Consider the following 14,878-nt stretch of genomic DNA (forward strand, 5'->3'; position numbering starts at 1 on the left):
TTTGAGGGAATATCCTCACCTGGCCTTCTCTGTTCCTTCTTTTGGAAAATTAAAAAAAAAAAAAAAAGAGAGGGTAGGATTTCCAGCCCCCCGCTCCCTCCCCTTTTAGTCGCCTTCTACGACACGCCGGGAATACGTGGGAAGTATTCTTAATCCCCTATCCCCAGGGATATATATATATATATATATATATATATATATATATATATATATATATATATATATATATATATATATATATATATCGAGGACACTGATCGTTTAAGGTCAGCATCAACTGCTCTCGTCCAGATGGTTGTTTAATAGGGTTCTCGGTAACGACATCTGCTATCTGCCAGGGTGTCGTTCGCTAATGATTCTGACGAGGTCTACTTCAGACAGATCAACTCAGCAATGTCAGCACCCGTCTCACACATGTGGAAGGATGACTGCTGAACCAAACGCTGCTCAAGCAACCTGTGTTCAGCAGTTTCACACGTGACTACATTATTAAGTTCACTGTCCTCGGGAAAGACTATAAAAAAGAATAGCGTACCAACAACACATTTCTTCTGAGAATAAACAAAACATGAAAATAATTATCACCGCCACTCTGGGGCAAAAAGAAAAATACATAGGGTTGTCTTTGTGGCCATGACCGGCATTTCCACAGTGATTCGGAAAGAGTTACTGTCGCCCTGATCAATATTCAAAACAGGGTGGGTCAGAGCCAAGCCCCTGTCATGCATACAAATACCAATCGTAACAATTTATCCTAATGATGAAAGAATATCACAGAGGGGAGGTAGATATTCGAGGGGAGGGAAACTAACGCTACAAGTCATAACCTTCAATAGGGGATGGAGCTCCTATTTTCCACATTCCGGGAGAATAAAGAATAAAAAAAAGTTCGCCCAACGTGGGGCTCGAACCCACGACCCCGAGATTAAGAGTCTCGTGCTCTACCGACTGAGCTAGCCGGGCGTGGGAGAGAGGCCAGACCCACGTGGGAGACCAGTGGTGTAGTGGTGTTAACACCCAGGTGGCCGGGCGTTGTGTTATAACGGCACCCATGGTTAACAAGCCCGGCTAGCTCAGTCGGTAGAGCACGAGACTCTTAATCTCGGGGTCGTGGGTTCGAGCCCCACGTTGGGCGAAGCGTTTTATGCAACAGATTAACAGCGCAGTTTCTAAGGGGCCCCTGTGGTGAAGCCCTTAACCCACCCCTCCTTTAGCAGGAGGGTAAGATCCCTAGGGACTGGACCCTACATAGATGGCCTGGTCTCTGAAACTTGTGTGTATGATAAGCTTGTCAAGTGGGTGGTTTATGGGACGTCAGTGGATGCTTTATCATGCCCTCAGGTATGATGATAAATCAAGCAGGATATGACGCGTATATCATCATCGCTCCGACTTACTTTTATGCGTGAAAATCACTTTTTTAGCCTAGTATAATATCATATATATATATATAAAAGAAATATAGAAAATCAAGAGCGAAACAGTCCAAAATTGAAGGAAATTCTGAACCTCTGCAAATTTAACTGTTTTGTACGGACTCATTGCAATACCTGAAAATGATTGGAACTGTGATGGCTTGCAGCGGCATAAATCCATTTAGGGTTCATTTGTATCTGAGAGTCAATACGTATTTCTCGACTGGATTTTTGGAGCGCGCCAACAAAGCGTTGTGTTCAGGGGTGAGGCTGTCGCGCGCACGATACCTAGACGGAAGACTAATTAAGGCAGTGAACCAAAGATAACCGGTGTTTACTTAAATGGAGACAAGAAATTAATCATTCGGATACCGAAAAAAAAAAGAACTGATCAATCGGTGTCTTACGCAACGCTGGGTACAGACGTACTGTCTCTCCAAACAGCGACTCGTTCTTGTCAACCACCTCGACTCGTGCTGAAGGCAAATGTTATCATTAAAACGACTTCTTCTTTTCCTGGAGACACGAGGAAGAGTCTTCGCCCAGGCACTAACATATGACCCTTGGGTAAGACGACCTGGCCTGCGACACCTGTGTGTGATGGCTTGCCCTCTGACCACACCCTCATGGATCAGGTCAGAGGCGAGACCATCATACGGACCTAAGGTAGGTAACCTTAATGCCCAAGGGCGCGCGCTACCAAGGGGGAAGAGGATTCCCATGAGCTATTCCACCCACAGGATGGAGTTCGTGAGGCGCCTTACCGCAAAGCCCCATAAAACCCACCCGGTCATCAAGTATACAAAACGCTTCGCCCAACGTGGGGCTCGAACCCACGACCCCGAGATTAAGAGTCTCGTGCTCTACCGACTGAGCTAGCCGGGCGTTGCGATCCACGAACGCCAAGATACAAAAACCCGCACAACTAGTCTCTCTCACGTCCGACCACCTGTATATTAAGCCACTCTGTATCGCTTATCTCCCACGCCCGGCTAGCTCAGTCGGTAGAGCACGAGACTCTTAATCTCGGGGTCGTGGGTTCGAGCCCCACGTTGGGCGAAGCGTCTTATGCACTTGATGGCTGGATTGTATCTAGAGAACCTTGTGGCGAACTGCCTCATGAACTCCATCCTTCATATCTCCCTTCCACCCTCCTTTTCCTGCCACTGTCCAGACATGAGGATCAACCATTATCCCTGTGCCATTTGTTCAGTCCGCCAAGGGTCTTTTCCCTCACTTGTGCTCCAGGGTCGTACCGTCGTGTTCCAGGGTGGTACCACCGTGCTCAAGGATTGTATCGTCGTGCTTTAGGGTTGTACTGTCGTGATCTTGGGTCGTATCGTGATGCTGAAGGGTTGTACCATTGTTATCATGGCTGATATAGTTGTGATGTAGGGTTGTACCATCATACCCAAGCGTTGTACCATACTGCTCAAAGGCCATACCGTTGTGTTGTGAAGTATAACAGAAAAGATGCCCTCGGAGTATAATTCACAACTATATAGTGTTCAGAGAAGCAGTTCCTTCCCTGAATGGAGTTCCTTTCGAATATTACCCACAGATCCCACAGAAACTACCCTGCTATCAAACACCGAAAACGCTTCGCCCAACGTGGGGCTCGAACCCACGACCCCGAGATTAAGAGTCTCGTGCTCTACCGACTGAGCTAGCCGGGCTTGTTAACCATGTGTGCCGTCATAACACAACGCCCGGCCACCTGGGTGTTAACACCACTACACCACTGGTCTCCCACGTGGGTCTGGCCTCCCACGCCTGGCCTCTGTCTCCCACGCCCGGCTAGCTCAGTCGGTAGAGCACGAGACTCTTAATCTCGGGGTCGTGGGTTCGAGCCCCACGTTGGGCGAGCTGTTTTATGTGCTTGATGGCCGGGTAGTTTCTACGGGGCCTGGTGGTAAAGTGCATCACGAACTCCGTCATAGGTTAGAGATGTTGTCAATAATGTTGTAACTCTCATTTATGCTCTAACTCTTCGAGACCACCTTCCATGCTTAACCCATGGTGGAACAGGACGGTACGACGTGTGTGCTCGACGGCGTTACTCTTGAACACACCGGTACGACCCTTGGATGTGATGGCCCTGCCCAAATTTAAGTCTTTGGCCGTTGCAGTGGAAGCTGGCTTGGTGGGGAGGAGGTCGTAGATCAGTCCTCCTTCTCTGTAGCCGTCGGGGCTTAACACAACACGACTTGTGCTGACCTAGGCCACGCTACACAGCTGCTTCCCACGACCCTCAGTCTTTTACCTCCGGCCAGACTTGAGGATCAACCATTTCCGCTCTGCCACCAGTTCAGCCTGCAAAGCGTCTCTTCCCCATTTGTGCTCGAGGGTCGCACCGTTGTGTTCAGGGGTTGTACCATCATGCTCTAGGGTCGTACCGTCGTGTTCAGGTGTTGTACCATCATGCTCGAGGGTCGTACCGTTGTGTTAGAAGGTTTTACCTTTGTGTTTAGGAGGATGAAGAGGAAGGATGCTCCCAAGAGCTACAAGAACAGTTCACGATCACAGGTTTAAAAGGCAGGAACTTCACCCAGGGATGGAGTTCCTCAAAGACTTTACTACAAGGCCCAGAGGAAAGTTCCCAGCCATCAAGCACATAAAACAGCTCGCCCAACGTGGGGCTCGAACCCACGACCCCGAGATTAAGAGTCTCGTGCTCTACCGACTGAGCTAGCCGGGCGTGAGACGGAGGCCAGGCGTGGGAGATTGGCCAGACCCACGTGGGAGACCAGTGGTGTAGTGGTGTTAACACCCAGGTGGCCGGGCGTTGTGTTATGACGGCACCCATGGTTAACAAGCCCGGCTAGCTCAGTCGGTAGAGCACGAGACTCTTAATCTCGGGGTCGTGGGTTCGAGCCCCACGTTGGGCGAGCTGTTTTATGTGCTTGATGGCTGGGTAGTTTCCCTTGGGGCTTGGTAAAGCAAGTAGTTGTGCCAAATCTTCAAGTACATGAGAACGACGTTCCTGTTCATTCTCATAAGCACGACGGTGCGACCCTTGAACACGACGGTACCACCCTTGGACATGATGGTACAACCCTAGATCACAAGTTGTACCAACCTTGACAATGATGGTGTAACCCTGGAGCAGACGTCTCGACCTTAAAGCACACTGATACAACCCTTGAGCACAACGACACCACCTCTGATCATGACGGTACGACCCTGGAGCATACCTTAGGGGTGAGACCCTTGGTGAAACGAACTGGTGGCAGAGGAAAATTTTTCTTTAAGTCTGGAGACGAAGGAGGGAAGGAAGCAGATTTGAAGCGACGCGTCGTTTAGGTCAGCACAGGTTGTGTTAGGTCTCAAGTGGTACCGAGAAGCAGGACGACTATAACGACCTCCAGTACAACGACCACAACTCTTAAAATTTCGGTTGGCCATCATATCCAAGGGGCGCACCGACGTGCTCAATGGTCGTCATGTCGTAGCTCTGAGCAAAGGCTCAGCTCGCACCGTATTACTCAAGTGTCCACTGAGCTGTAAGTGGCGGGGGTTGCTGTTACATCTGTGAGGGAGAGAGAGAGAGAGAGAGAGAGAGAGAGAGAGAGAGAGAGAGATCAATGCTCCCTCCAAGATTAGCGTTATGATGAACACCGATAAGCTGAACTTATCTACACTACACTGTATATATATATATATATATATATATATATATATATATATATATATATATATATATATATATATATACACACACACACACACACACACACACGAGCCGTATAACAGCGGCTCAGAGCATGGTCCCGAAAAGCACTTAGCCGCCTTTACACAAATAATCCCACAGACCGGACACCAGCTGGCGAGAGTCCAGCTCTGGTCTTGCCTTATATAATCCAGCCAACCATCTACTACAAGCCCGGCTAGCTCAGTCGGTAGAGCACGAGACTCTTAATCTCGGGGTCGTGGGTTCGAGCCCCACGTTGGGCGCATCGCCTTTTTGGACATCTGGGAACCGTGAGGTATATTTGAGTCTGTCGGCGAAGGGCAACGATACTGGCTACTGTACGACTGTACTTGCAACTGCCATACTTCCCTCACACTGGTGGTCATACTTCTTAGTACAATGTCTAGTCTGTTCCCTCACACTGGTGGCCACACTTCTTAGTACAATGTCTAGTCTGTTCCCTCACACTGGTGGCCACACTTCTTAGTACAATGTCTAGTCTGTTCCCTCACACTGGTGGCCACAATTCTGGGTCCAGAGCCCCTTCGGTTCCCTCATACTGATGGCCACGCATTTGAGACCCCTAACAGAACTAATGGCAACACATTGCAGGTAATTCTCTCGGTCCGAGAACTCAACTAATTGCACCACACAAGATCCCTGGCCGAACAACATGAGTCGTGGTGATGCTGCTATACTCGCCACCGAGGATCCAGGACTCACACAAAATAATGGACCAAAGTTTTCCCTCACACTACTCTCAGTATAGGATACGTCATCCTCTTTATATACAATAATCGTGACATTCATTTCATACCCTCTTGGTGTATATATCGATATAAATCACATTACTTATATAACCCACTTCCTTACAAAATAATTCTGCCATTCAGTCCACACGTACCCGAATATAGACACATTCATACGTAAATTACATATACATTTATGGTAACTATGAGATCTTGGATGCGGTCTGTGTTCATTATTAATAAACATTCTTTAGTCTTGGCGCCAGACGTATTGCTATAGTGTAATCTGGACGCCAGTGTTCCAAGTGGAATTAGGTCAAGGCTCGTTACTAATATCAGCATCACAGGTCAACTCGTGTGATGTAGTGCGCTTACGAACGTACGTCATCAATGTGATTGGTCTAGCCTTGCGAACGACTACGTTGTTAAGCAGTTGAATCCTGTCATCAGAGTATGGTGGGTACTGTCGCGTGAACTGCATGTTGTCTCGTTCAGGACGTCTGTTATCATCAGTATGGTCTAATCTTGTGAGCTAAAGGCCGTTGTTTATAACCTCTACAAGTGTTTTATCAGTACAGTAAGCCTAGACCCGAGGCTATCGTGTCGTTCGTCACATTTACGATGGCTATCAGCAACATAGTGTGAAACCACACACAGTTTATCACTATATATATATATATATATATATATATATATATATATATATATATATATATACACACATATGAGAAACTACCCTAGTAGTGTTGTTTCATGTCGTGTCGGCAGAGGCTGAGCCAGAACAGTACCCCTGAGCCCTGAGTGCGTGTGTTCCCACACAGGTGCCTGCGGGCGAAGTCTCCACGACCAACGCTTCTTTTCTCCTCTTAAGATGTTTTTCTTCACCTGCAAGTTTTCCCCGAGGCCAAAATATACATTCACCAAGGTAAAGAAAAAATATTTCTCCCACCCTAAGGATCCCATAGCTTCAAAGAAAAGAGTATAAATCAATCAGAAGGAAAAAAGTTCTTTGTGGAAGACTGTCAAATATTTCCTAACCCCACCACTTTCTTGACTTGCTCTTCTATTATTTTTTACCTACTACCAACAGGTGTACACTTTCTGAAGACTGTGTATCTTAGTGCTGTCAAGATACTACACTATGGGGACGTCTCAATGTGCTGCAAACGGCCCGGCACAGTCAAGAGTGTACGGTTTATCTCGTCCGTCCGTCTGTCCGTTGTGTCACAGTAGACCCCCCTCGAGTACGCAGATCGACCCCTGAACCACCACAATGTGACGCTAAGGCACGAGGCCCAACTTTGATCTCATCCCTTAAGGGTCGGGTCAGAGGCCAGGCCATCATGCCCGATGGTCATCTCGTCGTGGTCAAAGGTAACGTCGTCGTGTTCAGGGGTTCGACTGTCGTGTTCTATTAACCGTTCACAACGGGTGATGACATCAAATATACGTAGCAGTCATGACCCCGGGCACGGTGTGCGTTCTTTAAAACCATACGACGAAAAGTTTAAGTCACGAAGCTAATTATTTTGGAGAACGCCGTTGGCGTAGTCAAAGACCATTTAATCAATATAAATTACTATCCTATATCTATCCTTCACTATCCTGTAGCGACAAAAGTAAAGACAACAATTACGGAATCCTTAAGAACACAGAGAAAAACGGAATAGTGATACGAGGTCTGGAGGATAAGAAAAGGAACGCGAGTTTTTGAACACGAGGAGAACGAAAGGAACTGAACAACGAAGAACAGGAGTGAAAATTAGAGGAAGATTACCGAGGCATTTTGGCAGAAGGTCTACTGGTACAGAAAGGAGGTCCATGTGAAGAGTGAGGGTGTGCTAGACAGCCATGGGAGATTACCTGTGTGAGTCGACGTCTGTGCGAGTTAGGGAGAGTATCTTCCAGAACTGATGGCGTTATGACAAGAGATGTGAGGGTACCGGTTCCGTGGGAGAGGTTGGGCAAGCGCGGGATGGGGGTGTGCACGTGAGAGGAAGATATTAAAACCAGATGAGGTGAACATTAACGTAACTGAAAAAGGGAAAAGCTGGGGTCGTGGCTGGTGGTGGTGAGCGAGATGGAGAATAATAGAGGGGTAGGAGCAGTTCCCTGGTTATGGAGTGAGTGTATAACAACATGGAAGAGTAGGGTCGTGTGCCTGATGACCGGACGAGGGCAGTAATCGTTCCACCATCTGATGGAAAAGCGTACAAAGTTAGAAAGAACAATAGGTGTCCTGGGCAACAGGTAACTGATAACGTGGACCCTCTGTGACTGATCGTGTGAGAAACAAAAATACCGATTTCTTTGCAGATGTGGTACTGGAAGGATCTGGGAGGGAAAGAGGGTGTGAAGAACATATCTGGGCATTTTGGCTGAGTGGGAAATAATCCGAGAAAGTGTAGACATCATCCATGGACTTAATGGTCGTATGACATGGTAAGCAGTCAACATCTACGAGTAATTTGAACTTACTAAAGTGTGTAAAAGACTTGTGGAGGCTGCTGTGAGCTTTGTAATGAAGTAAGCCCTAGTCTGACACTACATGGTAGTACGGGTGAATAATTGAAACAAAAGTGATACAACTTTGAGGGAAGCTTAATTTCACCCGCGTTGTGTGTTGTTTTCATACAGTAGGAGCATTACGCGAGTTGACAGCGAGGTGGAGTGACGGCAGGGCTATATATATATATATATATATATATATATAGAGAGAGAGAGAGAGAGAGAGAGAGAGAGAGAGAGAGAGAGAGAGAGAGAGAGAGAGAGAGAGAGAGAGAGAGAGAGAGAGAGAGAGAGAGAGGGAGAGAGAGAGAGAGAGAGAGAGACCTTGGCGGAACACAGAAATCACTGCAGTCGTTGACTGGGGATGGATGAATCAGGCAGAATGTTGGAGATCATGATTCAAACTGTAGAAAAGCAGAATGATGAGAAGAGCCGGCCTCAATGTTACCTCAAGTGTCAGCACGATGGTACGACCCGATCACGACGCTAAGACTCCTGGGCCTGGCCTTTAACCTGAACCCTTGTCGTGCTCAAGGAGGTTAAGCATGACGGTGAGGAAAATGAGTCTGGCAGTAGAGCTATGAAAGAGAGAAGAAATGAGGGGGTACTGAAACCTGTGATTAACTAGGAGACCTTAGGCGTCCAGTGTATAAGAAGCCTGGATGAGGAGGCAGCTTGTCCCATCTCTCATTTATATACATATTTCCTTGACTCACACTTGAGAAAACTGATGCACTAGAAATGAATCATTTAAGTCTCGTAGGAGGATGCAGGAGATAAGCAAGAGGTAAGAATAAAGGTGTGAAAAAGATGTGGGGAATAAAATTGTTAGATCCGTGTTGCGAGTACGTCAGATGGCGTGGGTGGGGGATCCCTGGGTACGATGGTTGAAGGTGAGGGAGGGGGAACACAGACCACACCAAAAGATGGACAGATGAGGAGGCTGGACTCTTTGAAGACTTAAGGTGGTCTGGTCTCCCACGAGAGGATGCCAGCGGGAATTACTGCTGGCTCTGGGGCAAAGGAGTCGTTTTGTGTGCCGGGCTGGAAATGTGAGGGGGACGGACAGACGTCCGACCTGCCATGTGAGCTCGGAGGACAAAGGTGAATAATGAAATATCTGTGTAGGGGGTGTGGAACCCTGGTGTGTATTAGGAGTCTGGCTGGACACGTGGGAATGATTTCAGAGGTTGCTTGGCCATGGTGTACGCCATGTTAGCTATACCTGAACATGAAGAGAAATGTGGAAATGGCCTCAATGTTTTGATATATCGGATTTCAAGGCAAACATAACCTCAGTGTCAAATGAATTCTCTTCTCAACTACTGCCCCCCCAAAGACATGAAGAGGCGTTTTGGACATACAACACTGGGGCATTTTGACCTCGAGCATTCTCGAGTCTAAACCCTATAAAATATCGAAGGAGTTTACCACAGGAATTCTCAGGTCTCCCAAAACTTGCCTCAGTCATTTGAGTCAGTGGCCAGACCACAAGGTACGGTGTGTGTGTGTGTGTGTGTGTGTGTGTGTGTGTGTGTGTGTGTGTGTGTGTGTGTGTGGCGGCTCACATCACCAACATCTGCCCGCCATTGACAGCTCCTGTCTGATATCGACGGCTGTAATCTTGTAGTGGCCATGGTTCTCCTCTCCCTCCCTCCCTTACCATGGCCACCGCTGGAGGAAGAAATTGATAACGCTGTCTTACCCTTCGTGGAGGGAGGAAATATAATACAGTGTTGGCCTACCATCATTATATTGTTATCATTTCTGATAAGATCTGAACTGGTCTAATACATATATGCTATTACCAAACCCACCCACCCACACACACCCACCCACACACACACACACACACGGCAAAAAAAAAAAAAAAAAAAAAAATTGCATTCCCTCAAAAATACATTTACATATAAAAATTCTGATATTCAATTCCCTTTTGGAAATTTCACAATATCAGGTGAAATAACTAGAACAGCGCGGGAATCGGGGCTGACCATTCCACGTACGGGAGCCGCTTCCAATATTTTGACCGGCATACCACTAGCTTATCCCTACTCCATCTGTGTACCGCCTTACATGTAACAGCACAACTCAGGTTAGCTTTAATGAAATACTTTTAAACTCGATAAATCTTACATTTACGTCATCGCTTAACAGAGAGAGAGAGAGAGAGAGAGAGAGAGAGAGAGAGAGAGAGAGAGAGAGAGAGAGAGAGAGAGAGAGAGAGAGGGAGAGATAAAGCGCAAAATGTATCGTCCAAAACCTCCACAAAAAATACGAATGCATTCACGTCCATTTCTACTGGCTTATTGACATTCACGTACCATATGGTCGAGTCTCACGTGAAGCCTCTAGTGGTATACATGTACCACTACCTTCAGAGAGAGAGAGAGAGAGAGAGAGAGAGAGAGAGAGAGAGAGAGAGAGAGAGAGAGAGTACCCACTAGCCTCTCTTACGTCAAGTGAAGGAGTCGATGGGATAATTTTGCCGTCAAGACCCTTTATAGAACCCATAAGTATAAGAAAAAGGACCTAAAACGCTTATACATAAACACACCACGTCGTAAAGAATGATACGTTCGACCAACTCGTTGTGTGACGTAAAAGGCGCGAGAAAGACATTACTCGCGGCAGTAAACGAGGGGCCAGAAAAACGGAGGGGAAAAAAAAAAAAAATGAAAGTCCCAAATTCGTCACGTATTTTCTAACTAGTTTGAGACGTGCTTCGTCCCCGAGAGATGAGTTCGCCAGCGCCTGGATGTCCTTAAGAGCCAACTTTACCCGCCCCTCTTCAAGGAGCGCCCTCCCCAAGGGGAACGTGTCTTGTGGATACCCCTTCCCGGGGATAACCTTACTATAGCCCCCTTTTAGGGGAGGCCAGCCATAACAGCCCTGTTCCAGAGCCCCTTCTCTTCAGCCCCGTCTCTAAAGCCTCTCTTGTGAGACTTTCTATGGATCCCTCTCAGATTTCTTTCCCAGCCGTCCTGCACGGGCGCCCCTAATTAGTAACTTAAAACCCAACTTATTGTCTACAAATAAACTTTCTTGCACTTGGAAATTAAGTGAATGACTTAGAATCTCAAAGCTGAAGTAAACTGCAATTCGGAATACGAGTTTCGGGTTCTGTGATTTTCCCACACCATACCAAGAGGTGATTTGCTTACGTCTGTCTGCTGAGGTGTTTGTGTGTCTGTGTGAGTGTTCTGTCTGCTGGGGTGTCTGTTAGTGTGTCTGTCTGCTGATGTGTTTGTTAGTGTGTCTGTGTGAGTGTTCTGTCTGCTGGGGTGTCTGTTAGTGTGTCTGTCTGAGTGGTCTATCTACTGATGTGTCTGTTAGTGTGTCTGTGTGAGCGTCCAGTCTGCTGGTGGTGTGTCTGCAGGATCCATACCTCAGTAACAGGTAATATGAGCAAGCCCAAACTAAGAACAGAGGTTGAATGGAATATATGTTTAACAGTCCACGAATTACTTGGGTAAAAATTCAAATGTCAAGGTCACAAGGGCCAAACAGCTGGTGACTGGGTTGAGAAAAAATCAGTGTAATGCGTTCAGTACACTTCTATACTCATCTGTGATCTAAGCAACGGCTGGGAGGAACTGCGGTCGATACAAGTCTAATATTAGATGTAATGTCAGCAAGAGGTTGTACACAACTCAAATGAACCTGTACGTTCATGCGTCAGCGTATGACCTCCCGTAATTTCTTTCTTTCTGATACACACTGAGGAATAGGGTGCGGATGACTGCGAGAGCATCTTGTATCCATTAATGTCTGGCATCAAAATTACGTAGTCATCAGATAACAATACGGGATCAGTAGACACGAAGAGTGAGGCTACTCCCTAACATCCTTGGTCGCCCTCGTACAGGCAGCCGAAAAACGTGAAAGAGATTTGGGGTGGAGCCACAACGGGGGAATTTAATCAATCTTCGTCCCTGATAACATATATATATATATATATATATATACATATATATATATATATATATATATATATATATATATATATATATATATATATATATATATATACACACACACACACACACACACACACGTGTTACCAGACTCTGTCTGCTCGACGCAAGTGAAAAGTCAACTCCGAGGCTGTATCGAGAGTACAGACTTATCAAAGAAACTTTCCCTCCAAATGAGTCCCTTATTTTCCTGCCACAGAGAGCAGCGCAGCCTTTGGGCCTGCAAGAGCTCATGGAAAATGGAGGGCAAGACGTGCCCCAATGAACGCCACCTCGGGTGTGAGAGAAAGGTAGAAGAAAAAGGAAAACTTACAACGTCTTTCGCTGGTGTTTGCAGACCTGACTCTTAAAAAGCAGAAAGGTAACATGAAAAGGAAAAATGGTCCTGAAACAATTAGAGAATAGTAATACTTACACATTTATACAATGATTATAAACCACTCCAGATTATTCTTTATATCTTTTTTATTACGAGTGAACAACAATAACGAAGCACAGCATCATTTAATCTCGTTACGTCCTTCGTTCATCACATAACTCTTCCAGTTACCAGATAATTTCCTTAAAAACAAAATCATTAAATATCATCTCAGTCACAAAGTACAGAAAAGAAAAACACCTATGATACAAAAAAAGAAGTAGAATATAATGATTAGTAAAAATGGGCTATGCTGTGATGGGTCGCGTACAAAAATGGCCACGAACAGAACCAACCATCTGGTCGAGCACAATGATGGGCCAGGAATAAAAATGGCAACATACAGAACCATCAAAACGAAAAATCACAATATAAAAAGTACGCACCAGAAATACAAATGCAAAAACAATTCGCATATTGAATTTAGGAACACACTAAAAACAAATTCATCACTTTAACAGTTCAAATATTAATCTAATCCATATATTCATGAATAATGAAAAGAGAAAATTCTGAACACTCTCACAATCAAAACATTTTTTTTTTTTCTCCTAACCAGGAAATCGATGGCTCGTTTGGTACCCATAAAAGGACTGTAGCCATACAGGCATAATAATCATTACTTAACCCTTAACAATTTACTCTCTCTCCCATATATATATATATATATATATATATATATATATATATATATATATATATATATATATATATATACATATATATATATGTGTGTGTGTGTGTGTGTGAGAGAGAGAGAGAGGAATACGGTGCATATTTACGCGCAACTACGGCGTCTGAGCTCTGCCTCTTTTGTTTTCGGCAAATGTGTGTGTATATATATATATATATATATATATATATATATATATATATATATATATACACACACACACACGAGTGTAAATTACGCTTGACGTTTGACCTGCAAAATCTGAATCAGACATAAGGTGACCAAACAGGGAAAGGGGTCTGGTCTTGGTGGGTGAAGTGTACGCCCTCTCCATACCAAGAGTGTGGGCCCAGAGGCGAGGGAGCAGCTCCCTCACCTGCAGGGAAGAACAGAAAGATACAATGAAGGCAAGTGGAAAGTAAGGCGACACATAACATCGATATCTATTTCCTCCACAAGCATAAGAGGAAAACTAAACTGTATGTATCCAAATATATTTCAACGACAACACATATTTCATTGTTTGTGTGATTATTCTACGAAGTGTCGTTTAATTCTAACCAAAATAGATTCGTAAGGTTGTGACACGCTACCAGAGGTCACTGGCCTACCTTGTGTCACATTCAGCTCTATATCCTCTCCAACCTGAGAAGGTTCTGGTCCCCACATACCAGACAGACTGGAGTCCAGTGCGACCCGAACGTACCACCTTCTCCCAGTCTGACCTCAAAACTTGACCCACTTGCCCTTCTCGGCAGTGTTGATTCACTTTTCCTCTTCAGTACTTCCTTCTCCCGAGACCAGGCTGCTTGCGTGCCCTCGTCATACCGGGCAAGCGACTGCATCATCACCTAAGTACTGTGTGGTCGCTGGAAACTCGAAGGGGCAGTCAGTCGTAACGTCTCTCCGGCTTTGCCAACACTGCTTTTGGAACTCTTCTCCTCGCCCCTCCTCCTCACCCCACCCTCTTCCTCCAAATCGGTTCACACGTTCTCTCTCCTTTTACATTTTTATCATTCTCTATTAACCCATTTTCGCGTTTGCGTTTTTCAATTAAGGCCTGGCCGCGATGTGAACTGGTAGAAAAAAAAAATATTTCAAAATAGCCCAGTTCCAAAGGCAAGTGCGGACGCAAATCGTGTACAGTCCAACTGTGTATGTAGGAAACTGGCAGGCGATATCACGTGACCCACATTCAAGAGAGAGGGCACAGAGTTGGGTGGGGCGGACGGAGCCAAGTCAGTTACGTAAATCTGTTTTCTGTGTGGTAAGTGACGAAACACGATCACTCCAGTATAGCACTCCGGAACCTGGGGGTGTGGAGTGGCGTGCTCCAGATTGGAGGCAAGGAGGGAGGCAAGGGGGGAGGGGCGCCTGCATGATCAGCAGGAGCGGCTGCAGAAGGGCTTGTAAAAGGGCGTTGCTTCCCATGGATCCTCTGAGCTCA

General features: G+C 45.9%; 9 non-coding genes across 9 annotated transcripts; 5 read left to right on the forward strand and 4 right to left on the reverse strand.

The window, feature by feature from the left end:
• Positions 1-890: 890 nt before the first annotated feature.
• Positions 891-963, reverse strand: TRNAK-CUU (transfer RNA lysine (anticodon CUU)). Its single transcript has one exon. It is a non-coding gene; the product is annotated as a tRNA-Lys (tRNA).
• Positions 964-1,062: 99 nt separating this feature from the next.
• On the forward strand, positions 1,063-1,135 carry TRNAK-CUU (transfer RNA lysine (anticodon CUU)). The gene has a single exon. It is a non-coding gene; the product is annotated as a tRNA-Lys (tRNA).
• Positions 1,136-2,227: 1,092 nt separating this feature from the next.
• Positions 2,228-2,300, reverse strand: TRNAK-CUU (transfer RNA lysine (anticodon CUU)). The gene has a single exon. It is a non-coding gene; the product is annotated as a tRNA-Lys (tRNA).
• Positions 2,301-2,401: 101 nt separating this feature from the next.
• TRNAK-CUU (transfer RNA lysine (anticodon CUU)) lies at positions 2,402-2,474 on the forward strand. Its single transcript has one exon. It is a non-coding gene; the product is annotated as a tRNA-Lys (tRNA).
• A 544-nt stretch (positions 2,475-3,018) lies between these two features.
• TRNAK-CUU (transfer RNA lysine (anticodon CUU)) lies at positions 3,019-3,091 on the reverse strand. The gene has a single exon. It is a non-coding gene; the product is annotated as a tRNA-Lys (tRNA).
• A 115-nt stretch (positions 3,092-3,206) lies between these two features.
• Positions 3,207-3,279, forward strand: TRNAK-CUU (transfer RNA lysine (anticodon CUU)). The gene has a single exon. It is a non-coding gene; the product is annotated as a tRNA-Lys (tRNA).
• Positions 3,280-4,040: 761 nt separating this feature from the next.
• TRNAK-CUU (transfer RNA lysine (anticodon CUU)) lies at positions 4,041-4,113 on the reverse strand. Its single transcript has one exon. It is a non-coding gene; the product is annotated as a tRNA-Lys (tRNA).
• Positions 4,114-4,230: 117 nt separating this feature from the next.
• On the forward strand, positions 4,231-4,303 carry TRNAK-CUU (transfer RNA lysine (anticodon CUU)). Its single transcript has one exon. It is a non-coding gene; the product is annotated as a tRNA-Lys (tRNA).
• Positions 4,304-5,296: 993 nt separating this feature from the next.
• Positions 5,297-5,369, forward strand: TRNAK-CUU (transfer RNA lysine (anticodon CUU)). The gene has a single exon. It is a non-coding gene; the product is annotated as a tRNA-Lys (tRNA).
• Positions 5,370-14,878: the final 9,509 nt, after the last annotated feature.

This window comes from Panulirus ornatus, chromosome 32 (genome assembly GCF_036320965.1).
Source record: "Panulirus ornatus isolate Po-2019 chromosome 32, ASM3632096v1, whole genome shotgun sequence".
NCBI lineage: Eukaryota > Metazoa > Arthropoda > Malacostraca > Decapoda > Palinuridae > Panulirus > Panulirus ornatus.